Genomic DNA, 15,469 nt, shown 5'->3' on the forward strand with positions numbered 1-15,469 from the left:
GCTCCCCTCAGTGTTTCTCATCAGCAAAACTGGGCAGTGTTTAGAAGTCTGATGTACTAGCCCCTTCCAGCCCTAAAAGATGCCAGGCAATCTTACTGTTTTCCTCTGTCTTTTTAGCTCCATTTGTATTGAATTGTTGTCCTGTGCCATGCACTCGAAGTCCTCACTTCAGGGCAGAGACCACCTCTTGGCTGTGCTTGTACAACACTGAGCATGACAGGGGTCTATAGGCACAATATTAAGTTAAACAGTTGCATAAGAACAGGTTTCCTAATGTTTTAAAAAGTGTTTTAAAAGGTAAAATACCCTTTGATGTAGAATGCCTCTTTACTTTTTTTCTTTTCTTTTCTTTTCTTTTCTTTTCTTTTCTTTTCTTTTCTTTTCTTTTCTTTTCTTTTCTTTTCTTTTCTTTTCTTTTCTTTTCTTTTCTTTTCTTTTCTTTTCTTTTCTTTTCTTTTCTTTTCTTTTCTTTTCTTTTCTTTTCTTTTCTTTTCTTTTCTTTTCTTTTCTTTTCTTTTCTTTTTTCTGTCAAGATGTGAAAAACATACTCCTGAAGATGACCCACTTCTAATCAAGCGCTTTCTCAGACTCAAGGACTGCTTTCAATTGCTGGGTTTGTGTAATCCTTGGATTACCTTGCCACTAATCCATCCCATTGTTAAGAATCAGCAGTTTTACATCTATATTGATCTCATGGGCTGACTTGACTTCAATAGAAGCTATGCACTTGCATCTAAAAGCAGACTTCACTTCCCTTAGAGGCTTACTATTCCGATACAATAGCCAACATAAAAGTTACTTAAGCAGATTGTGTAACTAAATAGTTTTTTTTATTATGGAGCAACAGAAATTACAACTTTCTTTAGTTGTTCAGAAATGGATTAGTACAATATCAGAATAAATTCTATACATTCAAGCTGGCATCATCATGGAAGCACCAAGCCATTACATTATTCTTTCAGTGTTTTACTGTTTTCTTTCAAGTAAATGAAGCCAGAAAAGCCTCTGGCCTTGCTCAGTAGTGTTATGTAAAAGGCTCTAAAATGTTTCAGAGGAATCACTAGTCCAGCAGTAAACCTGGTCAGTCAGTGGGTCCATTGAAGCTGGGATTTTCACTGAAGTTAGCTGCTAGATTATGTTCTTGAAGCTCAGTGTTGTTGGTTTTGTTTTTGTTTTCTTTTATTTTAACTGAAATTTTACCAAGGTGAAATGAGTACAAAGGATATTTTCTAAAGCAATTGAACCTCACATTAAGACACATACATATTTAAAACTAGGTAACTATTTTTTAATGTACAATCAGTCCATTATGCTTTTTTGTTTTTGTTGTTAATAAAGATTTTTCCCGTTTTTCTTCAGCAGTATTTTTTCCTACATCTATTTCATATAATTCCAGGAATTGCTATCATGAATTGAATTAATTTCCCTCTAAAGAGATGCCTAGTTGCATTTGTTCATCAAGCTGAATTAAAACCACTGCATTTAATTAGAAAAAAAAAATAATGGAGTTTATCTCAAGTTTTTGTTTGTTTGTTTTCCTATTGCATTGCATGGGTTAAAGTAGGACTAGAGCTCTGGCCAGGGATTTTTATAGTTTTCTTTTTTATCTTTGGATATGTTGATATACTCAGAGCCTGATCTTGCACTCCAATTTTAGGTTTCTTTAATATTAGAATTAGGTCATTGGCATGTGAAAAATTGCAATTTGAGTAATAAATGTTATAGTTAGGCACAGCAGTAGTAATTAAAGGAAACAAGAAACAAATAGAGTTTTCATTTATTTTGATGTGGAATACAGTATTTAGAATTAAGGATATGATTTATACTGTACCTTCCTGTGATGTGCTTGCTTTGCCTTAGTTCCTATGGTTCTGCTTGTGAGCTTGGCTTTTCAGAACAAAGCAACTCTTTTGACACAAAAGAGATGCTTTTATATTTGCACCAATAAAACCAAGATGAGAATTTGACATTGTTACCTATTTTAACACTGGATCATTACCATATTTAATTAATTTAATAAAAACAAACCCTTCTCATACAGTGTTAATTGGAAAAAAAATATTAGACCTTTTAGATTTGTTTTGTGAATCTTTCTGAACTTGAAAAGAAACACAGGTTCTGTCCACTGCATGCAGACAGGCAATCAATCAGTGAGCACACTTTCAGTTCCAGCTGAGCTCCTACTTACAATAAGTAGAAACCTGTTACAATAACCTCAGTCACAACCATACAAATAGGATCAAGCTATTTGGGACCAGTGTAAATTAAAAACCTAGCCAAAAAACAGAAAAATCTCTCCACACAAGAACAACAAACTAGTTAACTAAATATAACACCAATAGTCACTAATAAATGCCAGTTGTCCTTTAAAATGTCTATAGCCATCTTTGTAAGACTCCAGTAAGTACATTTTTAAATTGTTGCTTAACACTCTGTATCATTTCATTAGTAGAAAGTATGCTTCTTTCTTAGCATTTCCCAGTAAAATTCCCCAGTCTGTTTTTAAGGAATCTGACATTGTATAAAAATCTCTCATCTGTTATTTATTGGGAGTATTCTTGTCCTTGGGTCTTTTATTTTCTCAAATTCATTTTCCATATTTTTATTCATAATATTCCTTAGGTTCAGTGTCCAGGTTATTTGATTAGGACTGTACAGATGTCAAAATTAGTAACAGTACCTGTAACAGCAACATTGGATTTGATGGATTTCTGAGCAAAGGGTTAGGTCTGGAGTTTTAATGAAAGTTTAATATTCAGCAGTTTAATTTTGTTTTATTTTAAAGTAACTGTAATTTTATTTTAAAAGTAAATTAAAGGGTGGGTACATATAATAAAAATTACTGTCTATGAACAAAGTTATAAAATAAAGGCCATAATCATCTGCTTTAACTAATGCTGAAAGCTATACATAATTTCTGGAGAAAGTCTCTTTCACATCCAGAAGGTGTAGTGTACTAACGTGAAGGGATACAGTGAGCAGTAGAGAATATCTAGTGTTTACGCAGATTTCACACTGCATAAAATGTGACAGACATTAAATGGAAAATATATCCTTCAAAAATGTACTCTGGCACCATATTATTTGTATCTAAAAAGTGAAACATTCCTGGTTTCTGAAAGCTGTGGAACAGCATTATTCACCAGCTAATGTGGCACATCTCCACCAAATCCATGCAACTGCTTAGCTTTTGCCTGCATACAAACTGCCAAAAGTATTTTTCCAGTCTCAGGAACACTTTTAAACGTAACACTTATGCATCTCAGGTGTCATTTATTCATCGGGCATACCTTTCAATACGAATACCCTGTTTCTATTTTTCACGAACTTTGACATAACTCTACTAAAATCAGTGATAGTATTCTTGAACGTAAGCCCAAACCCATAGAAGACAGAAAAGTTTTGATGTATTTTTCTGTGAAGAACAGCATTTTACATCTGGGGTGGGATCAGAACCAGACCTCTAGGGTGAACGTAAAACAGCAAATAAGCCAAAGTCCTTATGTGCTCCTGCTGAAGCCTGTGGAATTTTTTCATTTATCTCAGTAGGAAAACAAGTCAGACCATTACATCCTGATGCTCATGAAAGACATTGTTGCCTCTATTCTCATACTGTTTTCAAATGTCACATGCTTAAGAACGTGTATGTTTCAGAGTAGAACTGGATTTACATGCTGTGCAGAACAGGGCAAAAATATGGACAGCTTTTAAAACTTCCACTTTTCATGTATTTGTATCTCAAGACTCTGCCAAGCTGTAAATTCCATTTCATTTATGAAGGCAAATAATGTTTGTTTCAGCCACATTTCTCTTTAAGTTTCTAGCTGTATCAAACCTGGAAAAAATACAAAGGCAGTGGTCTGCAAGTACAGACTTTAGCATTCTTTTTTTATGGGAGACAGATCTGGAGGCAAGCCCTACACCCTGGACAGTGTCTCTTATCATTAGCAGAAATCTGCAAAGAAGTAAAAGTGGCAGGTTTCTGCTGCTCTGCAGAAATGCCAGAGAGAGGAGCACAGGTCTCCACAGCCAGGCAGCACACACCACTTGAAGCCTGCACCGTTCAAGTAATCTTTTGTGCAAAGGTTTTGCTTCTTATTTGTTTACACCCTTAAAACAAGTTTACTTTGACTCTTTGCATTGTGTCATCTTAGAATATCAATAAATAAGCCCTTGACTTCAGTGGCTGCTGAAGCACTCTTCCCAGAATTGTAGTTTCTGGAATAATCTAGGCTAATTACTTTGATATTGATTTTTTCCAAAACATGTATTTAAATTGCTCAGCTTTTATATAAGATATCTGTAAACATCTTTCTTTATTTTTAAAGGAATTAACAAACGTTTTCATTAACAGAGAAATGTAAATATTATGCTAAGTTCCTGAATATTGGTGAACAGGTAAGTTATGACTTCAAGCTTAAAAAATAAAATAAAAAAATTAAAAAAAAAAAATAAGATTAAAAGACTGGCAGCATCCTGGTGGCAAAAACAAAAAGGTCATCACTTCTTACTTCATTATGGGCACAGCAGCTACACTGAATTTACTTGCATATCTGGATTTTCATAATATTAATTGCATTTTATGAAGCTGGCAATATAACTTGATCTGACAACATAGAAAACTGTTTTCCACTTTTTGTTCAGCATTTCTGAAGAATTTGGATAATTGTGCAAAATTACTGAATTCCAGCTATAGAACATTTCCATAGTGAAAGAAAGAAATGTGGTATATACACATCCTATATGAAAACTAAAAACATTAACTGTAATTTTACAAGAATTTGGTATAACTTTTAAGAATGATCAATTCTAAATCAGGAAAATCATTTTAGGTAGTTGTTTTTAAAAACAGGATAACCTTACATTTATTTTCCTTTTATTTGTGGATTTTTAGAATGTTTAATTTAAAAAAAAGAGACAGTTGTTCAGACTCTGAGGAATGAAATTATTCCATGCTTAACAACTATACAAATGGATAGATTTTCAGAAATCTTTGTGTTTGGTTCATATTCAATTTTCACTAAGGAAAACTGTGATACTTGGGTAGAAATGGGAAAGTTACAGAGTCCATAAATTGGAAAGAGATACAGTGAATTGCTTTGGTTACAACCAAGTGGGATGGTCTTAAAAATGTCAGAATGAAAATCCAAGATACTTGAGAAATACTTAACTGAGGTGTTTCTGTTTGGTTGGTTGGTTAGTTGGTTTTGTGTTTTTGTTTTTTTTTTTTTTTTTTTTTGTTTGTTTGTTTTTGTTTTTGTTTTTGTTTTTGTTTTTGTTTTTGTTTTTCATAATTTCTTTGACTGTGATTTAATCTTGTTGCCTAGAATATGAATAACCCTAATAACAGGTTCTTAGAAGTGATGGCATAACCATCCCTGTAAATGTCCTTGTACTAGAAATATTCAGATGTGCAAGCTGCATGAGTCTTTTCCTGTCTGCACAGACATGACATGTCATTCTCTGGGAGAAGTTTGCATGTCTGTCTGTACCCTGTGTTCCTTCCCCTGACACCACTCTTACTTCTTCAAGCTTTCCATGTAACATGGAGGGCACAAGTACACTTTTCTGATCAAGAGTTTGTGATCACAGCACTTGTACTAACACTTCATTTTTTTCAAGTGATAAGTGAAAAATGTACTGCCAGATAAAGATATGCAATAAAATCACCATGGATTTCCATAGGACAAAAAAAAAAAATAAATCTCTATGGAACTCTGTAGACGCTGTGACAATATTACATCCTCCTTGACTTTGTTTTTTTGAGAACAGAAGTAGCTACCTTCTGGATCATTCCTCTGAGTGTGTGTAATTGAAGCTGCAGGGAAGGCTGAAATGGTAAGTAGATGTAAGTAAATGTTGTTACCCTCTTTTTACAAATGAAACAACAAAGCGTTCAATACAACTAAACCAAATTGGTTGTAGAGATGCATTAGAAAACAGGAATTCATTGTCCTGTGCTAGGTAAAATTGCATCAAGGATAGCACTTTGCGGAGTAATCAGCCAATGCTTTCTGATGGCTTTCCACGAAATACATCACAAGGACAGCAGTTTGTGAGCACAAGGTCTGCTGTATGGCCAGCCTGATGCAATGGAGCTGAAGAAGGAATTCATTAGGAGCTTCTCATCTAGGCCTTTTATTTTTTATTTTTTTTTTAACAATACCCGTGGTAGTAATCTGTTTGCAGTTCCATATAGTTAGTAGTGAATTTTATTATGTTTTCCTAAAAATATAAATATCAACGAGAAAGGTTTTTGTAGCTCTTATACTTTAGTTTGCCATTCTACAAAAACACACCTCAGGGGAGTTTCAACCCTATGTCGACACTTGCATGACTCTGTTCACGTGGGCTTTCTGTCTGATTTCTGCAGTCACATATGCTCAACTGTCAGCAAGACAGAGACCACAGTTGATCCAGTGGTAGAGTTCAAGTGTGGGAAGCTCATTTTTCATTTAAGTAATGACTTGGTTGCTAAATTGAAACTTTCAGCTGCTGCTATTTTTCTTGATTTCAATAGCTGTTACCTTGAATGAAGAGGAGAAAAGTGTTTTTAGAAGCTGTTTATTTACATAATGCAAATAGTGGGGAAGGTGCAGCATCGGTGTACAATTACAGATAAAAAATTCTTCCTATCTTATTCAGAAATGTAAGGGCAGGATGTTTGTGCAGGTGGGGATACTGATTTAAAGCAAACAAAAGTGGTGAAAATCCTTTACTTTCTGTAAAAAGAGGTGCTTTGGTTTCTCTTGTGAATATTTTATTCACTGTTATACATGAAGCTCCATTCCATTTGTGTAAACTGAAAAAAAACATAAAAATAAAAAGGTAATTTTACCATACAGATGAATTGACCTGCTTAGTAGTTCTCATGTGCAAAATTCCGCAACTCCCTCACCCCCTTTTTTTTTTTTTTTTTTTTCTCAGTAGAGAGAAATAAGGAGGAGTTTCTGGCAGGGTCTCTATGTAGTCAAGAACATGCTTGATTTCAAGAAGAATTTTTGCATAGGGAATAAACATAGGGCTTGCAATCTTATTAATATCCATGGGTGGTGCTCTGGTTGTGGACACATGCTTCATTGCTGCTGCATGAAAAGTTACCTTCCCAAGCTCTGCTCTGATGAAGGGTGTGCCTCTGGCTTCAGCATCATCATATGAGTGTTTGTATACCTACCCTGAGGAATGCACTGTAAAATCACACCCCTAGTAATTTATTTAGCAGACATAGTGCATCTTTGTCACTCAGAAAGAGTTTCTAATGGCTTTTTTACCCTCTTCATTCAAAAACAGTGGTATTCAGAATACAGAAGGGAATTGGTAGCAGCTGTAACTTTTCATATTTGCTGACACCAAGGTCATATTGTTGTTTAATGTAAAATGTAAATGAATTACTTCTCTCCTCCTACTTGAGATCCTTTAATTCCTCCTTAATATTTTAAAGTCTATGGTATCTGTTTCTTCTAAATGTTTGCTCTATGTGAGTTAAGAAACAGATAGTCCAATATGAACTATTGCTTTTAGGACATTGCTCCATTTTTTTCTTTTGGTAGTAGCTGCGCTCTTTCAAAGGAGGCTGAATACAAAACAGCAAAGCAGAATCTGTGGAGATGATACCAATTCTACACTTAATTCTGCTCTGTTGCCAGGTGGTAAGTGAATTTTTACTTTCAGCACAACTTTAAAATAACAAAAACTCTAAAAAGAGAAATAGACTGACACAATACAGATAATTTACTATAAACACTCCAAGCTGGTGTATTTTCTCCTATGGGAGGAAAGACTGGTCTAAAGTAATTAAAGATCAAATAAATACAGTCTCCATATTATTGATGTTACAGATTAAAAAAATAATAATAATACTAATAATAAATAAACATATAGGCACATGGGAGTGAACTCATTGAACTGTAGGAGCAGACACCTGCACAAAAACATCCTGACTGACATGGTGTGGAAGGAATATACATCTTTTTAGACTTCTTATTCAGCTGATAATGTATGGTCAAACAATTTTTTTTTTTGTCTTGATATTGTGTTCTTGCATTATTACCTAATTTCCAGATCAGAATATCAAAAGCTCAATCTAAAAAAAAAAAAAAAAAAAAAAAAAAAAGATAAAGTTGCGCCTCTGGTTGGGATATCTGCTTGTGTATACATGGAAATACCATGGACAGAAGGGGTGGTGGGATGGGACACTAGATAGCAGACTGCGCCTGGATTTTAACATAGAAATTAATTAGAGCTACTTACTCCAATTACAAACAATCACCAAGAATATCTCTTAGCAGAATTTATCTCTGTTGCTACGTCTGCATTAGCAAGCAGTGAAGCAGGTGCAGATGTGTAGGATGAAACTGTCTGCACTGAAGGACCTGCGTCCACACTAAAGACATTTTAGGGATGGGCTCGTACTGGATTAGGTCCCAAGGACCAAACACTCATTAACAATCAGAGTGTATCTTCTGGTGTTGTTCAATCCCAAAGGAATCCAGCCTGTGCACTTTAACACTGCCCTGCACAGCAAGTGGTGACGGTCGGAAAATTCACTTTGAAACTGCACTCCTGCTGCAAACTAAAAAGCTACCTTAGATACCCCTGGGAATTCCAGGCACAAGATGAGATTGTCAGTTTGGCAGTTACACCAAGTGTTTTGTTTCTGTTTTGCTAAGGATGTGTGTTCACTGAGGGCCAACAAACCAGATGAACTGAGATGGGCTCCTCCCTTCTGTGCCACTCTTTTGTGGGGCTGTGCAGTCTATCACCTGCATCACCAGTCAAAGACTCAGAATTCATTTTTTAAGAAGCTATTGCGTATGTTCTAGATATAAATCACACTCAATTCTTTGTTTCTGTAATGCAATATGCATTTATTTATCATTGTAAAATATAGATGAGAACTGGAGTAGTAGATAACCACAAGCAGATCACCCTGCAACAAAAATCTGCTGCAGCACTGCCCCCTAATTCACCAGTTTGTGTAGGAAAAGGATGTAGCCAGAGTGACTGTCACTGATCAAATACCAGCTGTAAGCAGAGAGGGAATTAAGTCAAAGTCTCTCCCCAGCCCCTTTGTATGTGGAAATCTCCTGTCAGGGTTTCAGCATTGGCATCTCTTGACTTTGTTGAATGTTTGGTAACCAGGGAAGGATGGGCCTGACATCCACTTGAATCAGTTTTCCTAAATTTTAGATCCTTTTTTTTCCAAAAAAAGGCTGACAGAAAATAAGGATTTCTGGTCAGGATTACTGGAACAACTCTGAAACACCAGCTCTGTCTAGGATCTGTCCCTCAAAGCTTTTTCCCCAATGGGGATTTAAGTGGATTGCTAAGTATTTGACAGATCTCAGTATCAAGATCAATACTGTATTAGAAGACAAAGCTAAGCATAACCGGGGGAAAATAATTAACAAAATTAAGGAGGGTTTTGCTCTATGGGGAACTATTAAAGTTATCTTTATGGGGTCATGTAAATGTAATAAAGATTCTGTCTGCACCACAATTTAATTCTATATCAGAAATGGTCCCTGTAGATATACCAAAAGATTATTTTACTAAAATTGAATGTGTATCCTCTTCTGGAATAAAGGAAAGGGAAAAAAATCTTAAAAGTAGAAAGTTGTGAATTTTACACAACACAGATCTAAAGCTGATTTGAATCATCTCTAGCAATGGTATTTTGTTGATTCAGATACCACAGTTCATCCAAACAGATATTGTACTATGTGAGAAAAGGTGAATATAATGTATATAACCGTGCTCTAGGATGGCTCTAGGATGGTATACTTACTCTCCATGACAGAATTTAATCAAGGTTGTTTTTGTTGTTGTTCTGTTTTTGTTTTTTTTTTTTTGTTTGTTTGTTTGTTTGTTTGCTTCTGCTTTAAGAATACATAAATATGGTAGAAAACTATGTGTTAGAAAAATATCAAAGAAAACTTATATCTTTGTAAGTATTTGGGTTAATTCTACTTCAAAAACCAGAATGCAGACATCATTTTGATTTAACTTGTTACAGAAAAGAATTCAGGCTGTAGAGAGTTGTGTTTTAATATATCTTTTAGAGATGTGTGCAGCAAACCTGAATTGTTCATTACTGATTTAAATTTTTCTAACTAAATGCTAGCATGCATGTCTCTGAGGATCTGTTGTTCTTTTTTGCCTCTTCCCTTTCATTAGCGCTTTTCCAATTATACTAAAAACAACTTAATCAGATCAGAAGTTCTCTTAAAACAATGTCAGTTCTTTTCTTAACTCACTTAAAAACAAGGCTAACGTGAGATAACATCAGACTGCATTCATTTTGCTTTGTTAACACCATGTGGATGGTGACCTTCATCTCATATCACAGGACCTCAGTAGATGAAACTGCATCCATCTCATATCTGAGGTTTGAATACTGGTGTGAAGACGATGGCTTTGACTAAACTAGGAGACCTGGGGACATTTTGTGGGTTTATGCCTTGACTGTATCATAAATCTGTGTCACAATTGTCTCCTGTGCTGTCTTTAGAAGGAAGCATGTGGTGGAAATCCAGAGAGAGTAGAGCATCCTGGAGCGTGCTTTCTTGCATCTGTTGGGTCTCTCTTGCTTGGCCTATGATTCCTGGATGTTTTTTAATCCATTTTGAGAAGAATGTTCTTTGTCACTTCATCGTAATAATCCAACCTCAGTGTCAGGCCAGTATAAATTGTCACATTAGGCTTTTTGGCCTGATTTCATAATTTTCTTCTGTGGGATCAATCCCCACTGGCATAAAAAGCATCCTTACTTGAATAAAAATGTAAAGATTTGGATCCATAGTTTATATAGTGAATTGGTGTTGCACTAAATACTTGTACTTATCAAGTACACATAATAAATCATGATTAAATCTCTTTTTAGTGACTTTTCTTCACAACTGAAAGTGCTCAGCTATCACAATTTGTCCTCTCTTCCCAAAATTAGCACTAAACTGGTCCTCCTTTCCCATGTTTCAGATACTTGTCACTTCGACTAGGAGACTAGCACTGCAATTAATTATCGTCATTAATATCAGGCTAGGCCAGGATCCCCTCTTCATAGTGGCATCTACTTTAGGAGATGTGAACAGGAAGAAATTGTGGGCTCATGTGTCCCACATGAGAGTCATTCATAGCTTACCTAAGTATCTGGAGATTAGCTTGAACCTCAGAAATCAATCTCTATGTCTCTTCCAAAAGTCATCCCTTGGCATTGATACATAACATTTATTTTTTCCCAGCAGTGACTCAACTCTTTCTCTGACTAGTGCTGTTCTAGCTTCCACTGATATCTTGTGAGCTTGACTGTTCAGCTAATTACCAGGAGAAAATAAATTTTCTTTCACCATTTTGACACTGCTGCCTTCTAGTTTCACTGTCCTGTAGCACTTGTATTGTAAAACTGGAAGAAAAGTGTCTTACATATGCTATTTTCATTTTAAATGTGTTTTTTTTTTTTTTTTTAATTTTTTTATTTTTATCGCATCCTCTCTTATTGGTGCCCTTTCTTTCATGGAAAACTAGCCCAAATCCCTTGAGTGTTTCTCTGCTGTGATGTTTCCCCTGCCTGTAACTATCTGCATTCCCTTCCAATCCTTTTCATCCTCCAGCTCTTCTGGGACATTCCGATACTTTATTTTGAACCCATACACAACCTCAAGCTTAAGTTTAATCTACCTCACCTTTCCATTATTTGGAAGTAAGATTGTGCTTTGGTGAGGGCACGCAGTGAGATTCAGCTGCAGTCCACAACTACCTTCAGTGCCGTGAATGCAAAGTTATCAGCCTGGCCCGCCACCACCCATCCCAGCACAGTGATGTTACCTGGTAGGTACTGGGAAGACAAATTAGTTTTCTGTACCAGTCTTCAGTACCATAGGTGCAGACAATACTAATAGGCTGTCTGAAAATGAGTTGCCCTTCTAACGTGACAGATACCGCAATACGGATCCTACATCCACAGCTATGTGAAGCTCAGCAGGGAGCACACTGAACTGTCTTGCGCTCTTTTGCTTGGTACAAGCTAATTTTGCTAACATTTCTTTTAGATTCAGTGACCAGAACTGAGCACAGTATTCCAGAGGAGGTGAAGTCTTTATAATGCCGTAAAATAAGATGACATTTTATTTTCTGCCTTATTATCATCCAGTTTCAGATACACCCAAACATCTTGCATGCTTTTGTTGAGCACAGCCATTTTTGAGCTTAGAACTTCACTGAGCTATACACAAGGATGCTTCCTCCTTACATTTTTATGTTTTATTTCATCAACATGAAATAAAAACTTGAAATAAAACTTATTTCATCAACATGAAATAAAAACTTGAAATAAAACTTGCTTATTCAGCCAGTTTTGCCAGGTCATTTTGAGATTTTTGTAGTATTTTTGAGACTCATGTTTCTGAACAGCTGTCACAGAAAATTTGTGTGAATAATTTATTCATTAGTAAGTCTGTGTTTAATCAAACTGAGGCACTCAGAGACTTTGGGACTAAACTGGGATTTTGGAGAACTGTGAATAAACTTAGCGAAAACATTTTCTTTTCTCCTCAACACAACTAAATGAAAAGAAGTTGTAGAAAAATTATCTCAGAGTTGCTGTTCTGGGAATCACAGCAATGTGGGATCTTGTTGACTGTCTGTTTTCTGAATGACTATTTGGGACAAACATTATTGTGAACAACAACGTTTTTAGTATCTTAAGTGAGCTTCAGCTGGATCAATCGTCACTGAACCTGCTGTGGTCTCAGTGTGTGTACAAAGTATTGAGGCTTTCTTTGCTGTTTATTTCTGTCCTTGCCAAACTGTTGAGCTTGCTTCCAGAGCTCAGAACTGTTTTTTGCAATGTTCTCCCCATTGGTTGGCTGCTTTTTACTCTCTAATATTCAGTTACAAAATGGTGGGCTCTTGGGTAGCTAGCTATTCTTTATAGCTTCCTACTCACCTATGAACTGAAATGCCACGAAAAAGTGAATGAGGGTTTGGAAAGGCAACTTAGGACATTACAGCTCCATTGGATCATCACGAGTCTAGTTTACCCAACATGTTGACACATATGTTTGGTCACCTCTTTCCATCCTTTGCCTTATACTCAGGATTTGAGGTGCTAATTTATTTTCTGGACTGTTTGCATGGTCATTAATATTTTTGTAAGTTGTTTGGTAAAAGCAAAAACAAACAAAAAACTTAAAACACAATCCTGTAGCATTTAGCTCCCTTTGTATGACTGTAAATAGCAACACAAGTTCTTGAGCAGTAATAAAATATGTTGTTTATGCCCAAATCCCATTCTTTTCAGTTAGTTTGTGAATTTCCTCATTTGCAAACATCCATGCTAAAATCAGTCACCTGGCTGTAATCTGAGGAGTTAGAGCTGTGCAGACTTCTGAGTATGTAGACAAAACTCCAACTCATGAAAGAAAGCCACACTCTGAAAAATCCCCCTAGTCTGCAGTGATGCAGTTTTGGGACACAGTAACACAAGAAATATAAATGATACTGGAGTCTTCCATTCCAGACACTCTGTCTCCCTAATGATACATCAGAGTATTTTCATCTAACCTCTCCTGCTAAATCATTGGTAGTATTGGCTAGATATTGATGATAAATGTATCATATTGATAGCTAAATATTGGTAGCTAAATGTATCATAATGCATCATTGTAACATCTCCAATACCTGCTGATAAATGGCTTCAATCTCTTGCTACAACAGCAATTTATGAAAGAATATCATATAAACTTCAAGATAAACTCCCACAATTTGAAGAGATTGCCTCTTTTTACACTTTATAAATAGAAGCAAAGATTGTACATCTCCTCCAATATATGTGTTGAAATGGTCTAGTCTGATTCCCAAAAGGACAAGTATAGGGCTCAAAAGGGAGCTCTTTGCTGGTCTAAATTGTCATAACTCCAGGAGAGCTACAGCAATTTACTCCAGATAAGGATCTGTCCCTTAGAGCCTGCCTGCTCTCAAGCTTTGCCACAGTGTTGGTTTTTTTTTTTTTCTTTATTTCTTTTTTTTTTTTTTTTTTTTTTTTCTCTCCTTCTGCAAGGAATCCTCACTCAAAGAGAGCTAGCTGCTTTGGGATCCCCAACACAAAGCAAATTCTTTAAAATAAATTATCTTAGTGAATCTGTGGTAGGTACTTCTCCTCTTTCCAGTTCTTTTCAAATAACATATTAGTTTCTCATCATAAAAGGTCTTAATATAACCATCCCGTGAAATGAAGCTTTTCTGAGCCAGGTGGATATCAGCAAGATTCTGCTCTTGGCTTAACTCTACTAGTCAATACCTTGTGCTGTGCAGGTGGAGGAGTAAAGGATTCCAAATAAAGAAAATGTTGTAAAAATCTTTTTGAAACATTTCAATAGCCATTTTTCATGAAACTCAAGTGGAAGATACAAAACAGGTGACAGTGAGGTACATAGTTTATATCATTGCTCACATTTCCACCTCTGAGTAGTTCATTTATCCCAAAGTTGTACTTGTAAAACCTTTATGTACCACCATCATTTATTTCTGGTATGGAATAAATGTACACATGCATTTCATCTAATCAAGACAGTGTACAGACAGGAACTAGCTGACAAAGCATACCTCATGATCTTTTAATGTAGCTCTTCTCTTTCCAATATTCCCTTCAAATGTCATCTCCTCTTGTCTTCTGTCAAACTGCTGTAAGCATGAAAATAATAAATAATACATGCTTTGTATTCCAGCAACTTTATACAAGTGCTCTTAACATATAAGCTCTCCGGTGAGACAAGGAAGAGAAAATTTGAGTTGTAGCTCTCTTATCTTAAAATGAGTGCGAAACCATTATGTTCCATTTGCACCACATCCTGCAGCCAGTGCCTGGGAGCCGAGGGAGGGAAAATCATCCCTTGGTATAGACAGCCCTGATGTATCGACAGTTACACTGGCTCCTGAAGCACAGACACCCTACCAGTCCCCAGGGAAGCCCCCAGCAAGTACAGGTCCGTGTGTTTCCCTGGCCCACCTGATCTCACATCCCAGCATGGCCATGGTGATGTGGATGAACTCCACTGAGCACTATGACAGTCCAGGTACCCTCAGAAATGTGGCTGAGCATTTCTGGATTCTCATGCCACTACGTGTAGGGTGACACCCAACCAAATGAAAATGAGAATTAATGGAAGGTGCTAAGGATGAGTAGCTGGTTGCTAGCCAGGCCAGTGAGGACAGCTTTAATGTCCCTCTCACTCTTCTGTCAACACAAAGAGGAAGGCAAAAGGGAATCTTGCTTGCCCCATGGGCTCTTCTGCACAGAAGAAACGGGCATCAGTGGAGCACTGGGGCAGAGGGGGATGAACAAGGGCTTTATAACACTAATAAACCAATTTGGGGAATCCAGGAGTCAACCACTGGTTCTAATTAGATGGTTTAGGGTAAATAATCACTCATGCACTTATACATAAAAAGTGAGCTTGCACAGAGGAGATAC

The sequence above is a fragment of the Aythya ferina genome, assembly GCF_964211825.1.
Source record: "Aythya ferina genome assembly, chromosome: Z".
In the NCBI taxonomy this organism is placed as follows: Eukaryota; Metazoa; Chordata; class Aves; order Anseriformes; family Anatidae; genus Aythya; species Aythya ferina.